Raw genomic sequence first — 12,116 nt, 5'->3', positions numbered from 1 at the left:
AAGGCAATTCTACTGCCAATGTTTGTCTAGGGAGATTGCATGGCCGTGTGCTCAATTTTGTACACCTGTCAGCAACGGGTGTGACTGAAATAGCCAAATCTACTAATCCACATACTTTTGTATATATAGTGTATTTCTCCCCAATAATTGAATATGATTGCCGGTTATCTAGTCAAACAGCCCATTGCTCAGATCCCCATCACATCAACTTGATTGTTTGTCTGTCCCTTGGCGCGTTGTCTCTGTTCATTTCAGCTCATGGTTGTTGCTCTCTTTCTCTTACTGCGAGGACACTTTGTAAACAGGGTCAAGAGTAACTGCACGCATGTCATTTCAACACCTACAAATAATACTGTAGGGACTTAAGTCACTAAGGTACAATAGCCAAATCGAAGGACACTTTTGTAAACACTTGCAATTATCTGTGTCTATGTCGCAACAACGTTTTTTGTAAATAAAATATGAAATTACCCTAAAGTGGTATACCCTGGAGATCCTAAACACATGGCAAATGTGTCTGTACAATTGAGCCGCCACCAGAGGGCAGTCAGTGAACACTTTGACAGCAATAGTAGCATCCTGTGGCATTGAATGAAATGTTCCGTAATATGTGAAAAAAAACACTCATGTTTTCGTAATATGTGTGCATTACGAGAGACACTGAGAAGGTTTTGAGTAGAGTCATATTTTGGATACAGCAAGATTCTCAGTGAGAAAAGAGTCTGCTTTTGAGAGTGGAGACTGAGGATGTTGAGACCAATGGAAATGAAATGTTCAGACCAACGGAAACGAGAGACTTGAATAAACATAGTGAGTGCAATCCTTTTTTGTTAAAACAACACCACAAACGTGCATGTCACCCATTGAAATGATCAACATTTTTATTAAGAAAACTTGATATATATATATATATATCAATTAAACATGATCAAGTATTTATATTCACTGCTTAGTGTAGCAGAGAGAGTACCCTGTCAAAAGATAGATAGATAGATGACAGAAAGGATTACTATAGTAATGATAAGAAGAGAAGAATTGTCAGTGCAGTGCACTTTTTTAAAGGTATTTTCAGACTTAATTGAATAGATAGTGGACGACAGTGGGGAAAGATAAAGAGAAATAGTGTCAAAGGGTAGTAGGCTGGACTCACGCTGACACCATAGACGTGTGCTGGAGGCTGCGGCATTACTGCTAGACCAGCCCGGCCACTGTGCAGGGCAGTCTTGCTGTACTGTACCATCACAACGTTCTTTGTATCGTCGTTCCAACAGGATCAGAGAGTGGTGGAGACAAGGAAAATTGCCAGCGATGTTGTGTGTCTTCTCTGTCCTACGATGACATTGCTGAGGAGGAGAGCGTCCCAGCTCAACCCTTAACCAGTGAAAGATATGGAACCAGTAGCCTGAAGCCCAGAGGCAGGAGCTGCTGCTAACCACGGTAAGATAAAGTCCCAGCTCATTTCCAAACATGCAGTGTATATACAGTACATGCATTAATGTGTTGTTCCTTTATGTGCTGCTCTGAACTAAATGTTTTGCAGGACATGCTACCTACGAGGTGGAGGAAGATCCACAGGAGAGCTGCGATGATGTGGTGTCGATGACCACGCCAGCTGAGGAGACCAGAGAGGAGGTTGCAGAAGTCATTGAGAGACCCAAACCCATGGACCTGGATGTCCACGATGATGAGGAGGGTGACCTGGAGCCTAATGGACAGGGGTGAGCAACATGGAGGCTTGACATGATCTGTTGTCAAACAGAAGTATGAGAGGGGGTGTTTTGATGATGTTGTTACGTTGGCACTTTGCACCGTTCTCACGCATTTGAGAAATACACGTTTTTCCGTATCTAGTAATTACCTAGCAATTTGGCACTTTTTTCATGTCATGTAAAATTAGTACGGTATGGTTTTTACAAAATAGAGAAAACATGTTATCGCATCAAATTATTTTGAATATTTTGTATTCATTAAACTTGCCATTTCAAATGTCTTGTGACATCTCTTTTTAGGATCCCAAAGTTGGCGTCAAAAATCTGGGTATCTGCATAAGAACCTCACGTTCCCTTTTCATCGGTTCACTTATAATATTGCTGGTTCTTTTTCATATGTGAGGATCCAATTATTACAATTACTTGACCCTTTTCTGTCTCTAACATTTGATACTGTTTCAAATGTTTTGATTCATTTGACATGTTTGTTGTGCCATGGCCTGTATAAAGCAGAACTGATTGACGCAGAACAGAATCAATGGTGTCTGTCTTACAACAGGTATTAGTGAAACATGATCTTGCTATGTGGTAGTTCCTTCCATAAAGAACAGCATGTGAACATTCTTAATTGCTCTTTATGCGTCAAAGCTCATAGCCAACAGCTGTTTTTCAATGACTTTTATCGTGTTTTTTTGTTGTTGCTACTTTTACCATTTCTAAATGCAAATTTGAAACATTTTTATTTGTAAATGCAATAACATTGTGCACTGAAATTATGTTGTTTTTATTCTCCTCTTCAACTTCTCAGTATTTATGTGTTCATGAAAGTTCTTATTCCGATTTTACACAATAATAATTTCAACGTTAGATTTTTTAACCTTTTGAATTGATTCGATTTTACGGTTTAGAAAATATGAAAGTAGTAGTTCACAGGGTTTATCTCATAGCTATGTATTTTATTTGTTTAAACACGTTTGTTTAGAGTTTTGTTTTCTCTATGAAATCATGTTTGAGATTTGGTGTTTGGAATTTGAAGAATATTGTCAATAGTGGGGAAAACAATCAGTGTAATTTAGAAAACTAACTTAAATGTGAAAAATGAAACAAAATTGAGATGATGATGAGAGGTATAAAATGAATTACAATGAAGAATACTTCCGATGATTATTTGATGTACAGTGTCAGATTTTCTTTATTATGTCATTCTGCTTTAATAATGTACTGTGCTGTCAGTAATGTTTTTTCTAAGGAGACTCAATTATTGGCTCTGTTGATGCTGTCGTGTTAATTTAACATTTTAGATTATGAAATTATTCAAATGATGGTAATTTAAAAAAAAAATAATACTGATCTGCATATTTTGAAGGTTTACAATGCCTAATAATATTACATTTTAGACAAGTAAAAACAGTGAAGGTTAAACTGTCTATGCACATACAGTATGCAGTGCAGTGCAATCAAAAATGTGATTTTCCTGTGTTTTATATATATTTTCACACTGAGTTTGGAACAATACTGTGAAATAGTGAAAATTATGATAATGCCCTTTTAGTGTAAGAGCTGCCTGAAATGTCTGCCTGTTTTGGTGGGATGGAGTTATAGCCAGCATGGTGACATCATTACACAACGGGTGGGTCTAATCCTGGATGCTGATTGGTTAAAACCGCATTCCAGCCTTTGTCTATACCACAAGTTACCACCGGCTAAATCTATGATGTTGAAATGCCTATTTACTCTGTTCCATCTGACTGAGCAATCCATTGTCTCATCAGCTCAGCCAGGCAATTTATAAACTTGATCTACACTATGAAAAGCATTTAGACCTTTTCTCCCATTTCTTTTAGACTAGCATTTGGTTTTCAACAGCATAACAGCAATAACTTTGCTGTCTCTCATTCAATCTCCAGCTGTCCTATGTGGTAATGAACGTGTCAGGAGTCAGGATGAGACAGACAGGCTGGCAGCTTTTCTCAGCCTGTCGAAATCATGAATCAGCATCATTTTATGGATATATACAAAGACATTTCAATAGAAAAACACTAAATGCAGCTAGTTTGCTGTCATTCCAACTTCAGCTTGAAGTGATTGTGTTAGCTGTGTAGTTGGCTATCTCTTCTGAACAACAGTGTCCTGACGAGAAGGCAAATGTTCTATGCCAGGCGAAATCACACACAGCTTATTGTTATGGATGTGTCCCCAAACAATCACTATAAAAGAGCTTAAACAAACGCAAATGCAGCTACTTTGCTGTTATTCTGGCTGCACTCTTTGATGTGACGGTGTTAGCCAAAGTTGGCTAGCTAGCAAAGAAGGGATGAGAACGTTGCCAGCCATCATGGCAACAGAACCGATAGAACAAACGACCAGCTGGCTTGCGTAGCAACCCTAGATTTGTGTCGGGACTATATCTTGTGGCAGGAGGAAATAGTATGAATAAAATATTCATACTATTTCAAAATATAGTTTTTAATTGAAAAATTGACTTTTTCTCAGCCCTAACAACACCTGTGCCAATCTATCTTCCAAACACTGGCTTCTCTATCATTATCACTTAAATAACATAGAGTTCCCAACCCCTCTGCCAATAACAACTAGGTTTCAGTTTTCCCCTCCCCACTCAGACCACTCCCAGACAGTCCGAGCAAAATTTTGCTTGAGAAATTGCTCTCTGCTAAGAATCAATTTTTGCTTCTTTTAGACTCTCTTAATTGAAAACAATGACAGTAAGGTGATTAATTGTTAACCAGAAATTATTTTAATATTGAGATAAAAACGGCTGCATTGGACCTTTAATCAGGGCTCCCAAGAGCTCCTAAGTGGCACAGCGGTCTAAGGCACGGTATCTCAGTGCTAGAGGTGTCACTACAGACACCTTGGTTTGAATCCAGGCTGTGTTACAACCGGCTGTGATTGGGAGTTCCATAGGGCTGCGCACAATTGGCCCAGCGTCATCCGTTTGGCCACTGTAGGTCATAATTGTAAATAAGAATTTGTTCTTAACTGACTTGTCTAGTTATATAAAGGTTAATAAATAAAATAAATACAATTTAACAATACTGTGAAAAATAACAATAAATGAATCTGTGTTAGATTTATATTGTTTTCTACTGTGCACACTGACTGCAAACAGGATCAGTTGCTCGAGACACAGGAGATTTCTTTTGTGTTGTGTATTAATCTGTATGTATTTAAACGTCTATAGTTTGATATTCAGCATAAAAGCCATTTACCATCACATCACATTCTCTCAGGCAAACTAAAATAATTATGGGACACCAACAAAAAAATATTTCCAAATATGCTGTTTCTTATGAGAAGACTGATATAATGTCCCTTCACGGGAGAAACATACAGTACAGCATCATCCCGTGACCATGAATGTCAACCTTCAGAGATCTTTATGTGTTGCCAGGAGTTATTCAGGGCCAATTGCGGTCCCAGGACTGAGGATATACCCAGCGGGACTCATTTGTAAGTTGTGGTTCGAGTGTTATATGTAAACCTCACACCCAGCTTCCCACTCTACCAGGGGGCTCTTGTAAGGGTAGGGATGCAGGATTAAAAAGTCTGCAGGGATGGAGACATAAATAGAACAGAGTACATACCAATATTTAGGAGAGGGGATAAAATGTTCACTCTGGGTTTGATTTTGTCTCCATAATACAAAGAGGAATTTATCTTACAACAATCCCTGTTACCTATGCATCTTGGCATGGATCTCAATTGGACTTTTTTGATTGCGTAATATAATCATGCTCTTAAAGATATCAACAGTTTGCAGGGTATCTCTTTACAATTAATGCTTTGTCTAACAGCAATGAGGCCATAGTCAAGATAACATGGTTTATCTTGTTGATAGTAAATAGTCATTCTGACGGCTCTAACATCAACAGTGTGTTTTATCAAACTTTTGGGGGGGGATTAGAGTCAATTTAGAGTCTGGAAGGGAATTGAATAACGAGTGAATTGAATAACAAGAGTGAATTGAATAATTCAACTTATGAATAAAGCTATTATAAAAAATTTAAATATAATTTATTTTCCTGAATTTGATTACAATTCATCTTTTTACTTTACATTTCTAGAACTGACTGTGGCACTGTCAACCACCTAACCTTGGAACCTTGGACAAATGTTCATAACCTCATCTACTAGATATTCAAAACAACAGCTCTGACATCACTAGCCTGCCATGGCCATTTGCTGTGGTTTTCACAGACAGCTTTGTTTGCCGTGGATCGAGGTTGGTGGAGCGAACTGCTGTGAAATCCCAATGTTTCTTTACCTCATCACACACGTGCCTTTTGATTGGTGTAATGGGGCAGACTGTAGCTGTGAGAAAGGCCCAGTTGTGGTGATTTTCCACAACAGCGGAGATGTATTAATAGGTATTGCTCCCCAGTGGTTGGTTCCATTAAGATGGCCCTATCTTCCCTATCTTGGCCTGCTGGTGTTACTGTACATTTAAAGCATCTGTTGGACTGAATGTTCAGTGGGACCCTGGAGAATGATGTAATTCCAATGAACAACACATGACATCTTAATGCAAGCTCTCCTTTGTTTTCACACACATGGCAGTAACAAATCATATGACAGACAGACTTCTACCATATTCACACATGGTCTCGATAATGCCATTGTAGTAATAATAATAAAAAATGGTTGCCAGGCATCATAGGAGATACTGTTTACTAACTAATTAAGAGTATATGCATGTTTTAGTGATGGGTATTCAGATATCAATGTATTAAGTATTACAGTAAGGAAATGAATTGGGGCCATGCGATAGACTAGCGTTCTGTTCAGGGTTTGTACTTCTACATCCAACTGCCTCACGCTACAGAAACAGGAGATAGGCTCCTGCTCCCATGAGCCGTTCCAGCTCACACAAGCCAAGGCTCGAGCCAGGCTACTTACTTACAGTAATGTCTACACTATATCCCTGACAAGACTCCTCATTTGCTGCCTATTAGAACTTTTGCTTGGTTCAATCATTGATCAGTGGCATGCTGTCAAGTAAATTGATATATGTTGTCTAATGGTTGAGGAATCTGCCAAAGTATTGAATGACCAAATGGTTTGTACTGTTATGTCGTGTTCAGATGACAAATGGAAAAGACTGGCTTAACACTCTTTACATTTTTGCAACGCCTTGTCTCCATTAGAATCCAATTATTATAGAACATAAATGAGCTGACCAGTCATTTCTGTCATGTTGTCTTGTCTCTGTCCTTTCCCTTCACCCTGTCTCCCTCTGCTGGTCGTGTCAGGTTACCTTTTCTCCCCTTCTTTCCCCCAGCTGTTCCCTGTCTCCTCCTAACTACCCATTCACCCCGTTCCCCACCTGTTCCCTTTTTCCCTCTGATTAGGTCCCTATATCTCCCTCTGTTTCTGCTCCTGTCCTTGTCGGATTCTTGTTTGTTTGTGTTTCATGCCTGAGCCAGACTATCGTCATGTTTGCTGTAACCTTGTCCTGTCCTGTCGGAATCTGCCGGTCTATCTGAGCCTACCTATGTTTTGTTATTAAAGAAGCTCTGTTTAAGTTAGTTCGCTTTTGGGTCCTCATTCACTCACCATAACAGAAGAATCCGACCAAGAATGGACCCAGCGACTTCGGATCCTCTCCACTCAGCCGTCGGGATCCAGGGAGCGATGCTAGGCAGACACGAGCAGGAAGTGTCTGCTGCTCGACATGCCGTTGAGACCCTGGCCACCCAAGTCTCCAACCTCACAGAACAGGTTCACCATCTCCGCCTCGATCCACCGGCCACTTCCAGGGCTTTCGAATCTCCGGAGCCCAGAATCAATAACCCGCCGTGTTACTCTGGGGAGCCCACTGAATGCCGCTCGTTCCTCACCCAGTGTGATATTGTGTTTTCTCTCCAGCCCAACACTTACTCCAGGAGCACTGCTCGTGTCGCCTACGTCATATCTCTCCTTATTGGACGGGCTCGTGAGTGGGGCACGGCAATCTGGGAGGCAAGGGCTGAGTGTACTAACCAGTATCAGGACTTTAAGGAGGAGATGATACGGGTTTTTGATCGATCTGTTTTTGGGGAGGAGGCTTCCAGGGCCCTGTCTTCCCTATGTCAAGGTAATCGATCCATAACAGACTACTCTATTGAGTTTCGCACTCTTGCTGCCTCCAGTGGCTGGAACGAGCCGGCTTTGCTCGCTCGTTTTCTGGAGGGTCTCCGCGCAGAGGTAAAGGATGAGATTCTCTCCCGGGAGGTCCCTTCCAGCGTGGATTCCCTGATTGAACTCGCTATTCGCATTGAGCGACGGGTTGATCTGCGTCACCGAGCTCGTGGAAAGGAGCTCGCGTTCTCCGTTGCCCCCCTCTCCGCATCACTACCATCTTCCTCTGCCGGCTCGGGAGCTGAGCCTATGCAGCTGGGAGGTATCCACATCTCGACTAAGGAGAGGGAACGGAGAATCACCAACCGCCTCTGTCTCTATTGCGGTTCTGCTGGTCATTTTGTCACTTCATGTCCAGTAAAAGCCAGAGCTCATCAGTAAGCGGAGGGCTACTGGTGAGCGCTACTACTCCTGTCTCTCCTTCAAGATCCTGCACTACCTTGTCGGTCCATCTACGCTGGACCGGTTCGTCAGCTTCCTGCAGTGCCTTAATAGACTCTGGGGCGGAGGGCTGTTTTATGGACGAGACCTGGGCTCGGGAACATGACATTCCTCTCAGACAGTTAAGGGAGTCCACGGCCTTGTTCGCCCTGGATGGTAGTCCTCTCCCCAGGATTCAGCGTGAGACGCTACCTTTAACCCTCACTGTTTCTGGTAATCATAGCGAAACCATTTCTTTTTTGATTTTTCGTTCACCTTTTACACCTGTTGTTTTGGGCCATCCCTGGCTAGTTTGTCATAATCCTTCCATTAATTGGTCTAGTAATTCTATCCTCTCCTGGAACGTCTCTTGTCATGTGAAATGTTTAATGTCTGCTATCCCTCCTGTTTCCTCTGTCTCTTCTTCACAGGAGGAGCCTGGTGATTTGACAGGGGTGCCGGAGGAATATCACGATCTGCGCACGGTGTTCAGTCGGTCCAGGGCCACCTCTCTTCCTCCACACCGGTCGTATGATTGTAGTATTGATCTCCTTCCGGGAACCACTCCCCCCCGGGGTAGACTATACTCTCTGTCGGCTCCCGAACGTAAGGCTCTCGAGGATTATTTGTCTGTAGCTCTTGACGCCGGTACCATAGTCCCCTCCTCCTCTCCCGCCGGAGCGGGGTTTTTTTTTGTCAAGAAGAAGGACGGGTCTCTGCGCCCCTGCATAGATTATCGAGGGCTGAATGACATAACAGTTAAGAATCGTTATCCGCTTCCTCTTATGTCTTCAGCCTTCGAGATCCTGCAGGGAGCCAGGTTTTTCACTAAGTTGGACCTTCGTAACGCTTACCATCTCGTGCGCATCAGGGAGGGGGACGAGTGGAAGACGGCGTTTAACACTCCGTTAGGGCACTTTGAATACCGGGTTCTTCCTTTCGGCCTCGCTAACGCTCCAGCTGTCTTTCAGGCATTAGTCAATGATGTCCTGAGAGACATGCTGAACATCTTTGTTTTCGTTTACCTTGACGATATCCTGATTTTTTCACCGTCACTCCAGATTCATGTTCAGCACGTTCGACGTGTCCTCCAGCGCCTTTTAGAGAATTGTCTTTTTGTGAAGGCTGAGAAGTGCACTTTTCATGCCTCCTCCGTCACATTTCTCGGTTCTGTTATTTCCGCTGAAGGCATTAAGATGGATCCCGCTAAAGTCCAAGCTGTCATTGATTGGCCCGTCCCTAAGTCACGCGTCGAGCTGCAGCGCTTTCTCGGCTTCGCGAACTTCTATCGTCGTTTCATCCGTAATTTCGGTCAGGTGGCCGCTCCTCTCACAGCCCTTACTTCTGTCAAGACGTGCTTTAAGTGGTCCGTTTCCGCCCAGGGAGCTTTTGATCTCCTCAAGAATCGTTTTACATCCGCTCCTATCCTTGTTACACCTGACGTCTCTAGACAGTTCGTTGTCGAGGTTGACGCGTCAGAGGTGGGCGTGGGAGCCATTCTTTCTCAGCGCTCCCTCTCTGACGACAAGGTCCACCCATGCGCGTATTTTTCTCATCGCCTGTCGCCGTCGGAACGTAACTATGATGTGGGTAACCGCGAACTGCTCGCCATCCGGTTAGCCCTAGGCGAATGGCGACAGTGGTTGGAGGGGGCGACCGTTCCTTTTGTCGTTTGGACTGACCATAGGAACCTTGAGTACATCCGTTCTGCCAAACGACTTAATGCGCGTCAGGCGCGTTGGGCGCTGTTTTTCGCTCGTTTCGAGTTCGTGATTTCTTATCGTCCGGGCTCTAAGAACACCAAGCCTGATGCTTTGTCTCGTCTCTTCAGTTCTTCAGTAGCCTCCACTGACCCCGAGGGGATTCTCCCTGAGGGGCGTGTTGTCGGGTTGACTGTCTGGGGAATTGAGAGGCAGGTAAAACAAGCGCTCACTCACACTCCGTCGCCGCGCGCTTGTCCTAGGAACCTTCTTTTCGTTCCCGTTCCTACTCGTCTGGCCGTTCTTCAGTGGGCTCACTCTGCCAAGTTAGCCGGCCACCCTGGCGTTCGGGGTACGCTTGCTTCCATTCGCCAGCGTTTTTGGTGGCCCACCCGGGAGCATGACACGCGTCGTTTCGTGGCTGCTTGTTCGGTCTGCGCGCAGACTAAGTCCGGTAACTCTCCTCCTGCCGGCCGTCTCAGGCCGCTTCCTATTCCCTCTCGACCGTGGTCTCACATCGCCTTAGATTTTGTCACCGGACTGCCTTCGTCAGCGGGGAAGACTGTTATTCTTACGGTTGTCGATAGGTTCTCTAAGGCGGCCCATTTCATTCCCCTTGCTAAGCTTCCTTCTGCTAAAGAGACGGCACAAATCATCATCGAGAATGTTTTCAGAATTCATGGCCTTCCGTCAGACGTCGTTTCGGACAGAGGTCCGCAATTCACGTCTCAATTTTGGAGGGAGTTTTGCCGTTTGATTGGGGCTTCCGTCAGTCTCTCTTCCGGCTTTCACCCCCAGTCTAACGGTCAAGCAGAACGGGCCAATCAGACTATTGGTCGCATCTTACGCAGTCTTTCTTTTCGCAACCCTGCGTCTTGGTCAGAACAGCTCCCCTGGGCAGAATACGCCCACAACTCGCTTCCTTCGTCTGCGACCGGGCTATCTCCTTTTCAGAGTAGCCTCGGGTACCAGCCTCCGCTGTTCTCATCTCAGTTCGCCGAGTCCAGCGTCCCCTCCGCTCAGGCTTTTGTCCAACGTTGCGAGCGCACCTGGAAGAGGGTCAGGTCTGCACTTTGCCGTTATAGGACGCAGACTGTGAGGGCTGCTAATAAGCGTAGAACTAAGAGTCCTAGATATTGTCGCGGTCAGAGAGTTTGGCTCTCCACTCAGAACCTTCCCCTTAAGACGGCTTCTCGCAAGTTGACCCCGCGGTTCATTGGTCCGTTCCGTATTTCTCGGGTCATTAATCCTGTCGCAGTTCGACTTCTTCTTCCGCGATACCTTCGTCGCGTCCACCCGGTCTTCCACGTCTCCTGCATTAAGCCCGTTCTTCGCGCCCCCGCTCGTCTTCCCCCCCCCCCCCCCCCATCCTTGTCGAGGGCGCACCCATCTACAGGGTCCGCAGGATTTTGGACATGCGTCCTCGGGGCCGTGGTCACCAGTACCTTGTCGATTGGGAGGGGTACGGTCCTGAGGAGAGGAGTTGGGTTCCCTCTCGGGACGTGCTGGACCGTGCGCTGATCGAGGATTTCCTCCGTTGCCGCCAGGTTTCCTCCTCGAGTGCGCCAGGAGGCGCTCGGTGAGTGGGGGGGTACTGTCATGTTGTCTTGTCTCTGTCCTTTCCCTTCACCCTGTCTCCCTCTGCTGGTCGTGTCAGGTTACCTTTTCTCCCCTTCTTTCCCCCAGCTGTTCCCTGTCTCCTCCTAACTACCCATTCACCCCGTTCCCCACCTGTTCCCTTTTTCCCTCTGATTAGGTCCCTATATCTCCCTCTGTTTCTGCTCCTGTCCTTGTCGGATTCTTGTTTGTTTGTGTTTCATGCCTGAGCCAGACTATCGTCATGTTTGCTGTAACCTTGTCCTGTCCTGTCGGAATCTGCCGGTCTATCTGAGCCTACCTATGTTTTGTTATTAAAGAAGCTCTGTTTAAGTTAGTTCGCTTTTGGGTCCTCATTCACTCACCATAACAATTTCACATGATGTTTTATATATGCTGTGTAGTACTACAAACATGACAACCATTTGGATAAAATGTATCGGAACGCATGTATGGGCATAGTGTCATCAATACCAGATGAACCCCTATACCATTTGAGGTACTTGTCATTTGATTAAAAGACATGATTCATTTCTGTAGTTTCCTGGAAGTG

At 44.6% G+C, this 12,116-nt stretch overlaps 1 long non-coding RNA gene across 1 annotated transcript; it reads left to right on the top strand.

The window, feature by feature from the left end:
- Positions 1 to 580: 580 nt before the first annotated feature.
- Positions 581 to 3,746, top strand: LOC110532301. Its single transcript, XR_002474818.2, has 4 exons — positions 581 to 810; positions 1,272 to 1,437; positions 1,541 to 1,718; positions 2,010 to 3,746. It is a non-coding gene; the product is annotated as an uncharacterized LOC110532301 (long non-coding RNA).
- Positions 3,747 to 12,116: the final 8,370 nt, after the last annotated feature.

Source organism: Oncorhynchus mykiss, chromosome 9, assembly GCF_013265735.2.
Source record: "Oncorhynchus mykiss isolate Arlee chromosome 9, USDA_OmykA_1.1, whole genome shotgun sequence".
Classification (NCBI taxonomy): domain Eukaryota; kingdom Metazoa; phylum Chordata; class Actinopteri; order Salmoniformes; family Salmonidae; genus Oncorhynchus; species Oncorhynchus mykiss.
Note: the sequence above shows the minus strand (reverse complement) of the source record. Positions and strands in the feature narration are given on the sequence as shown.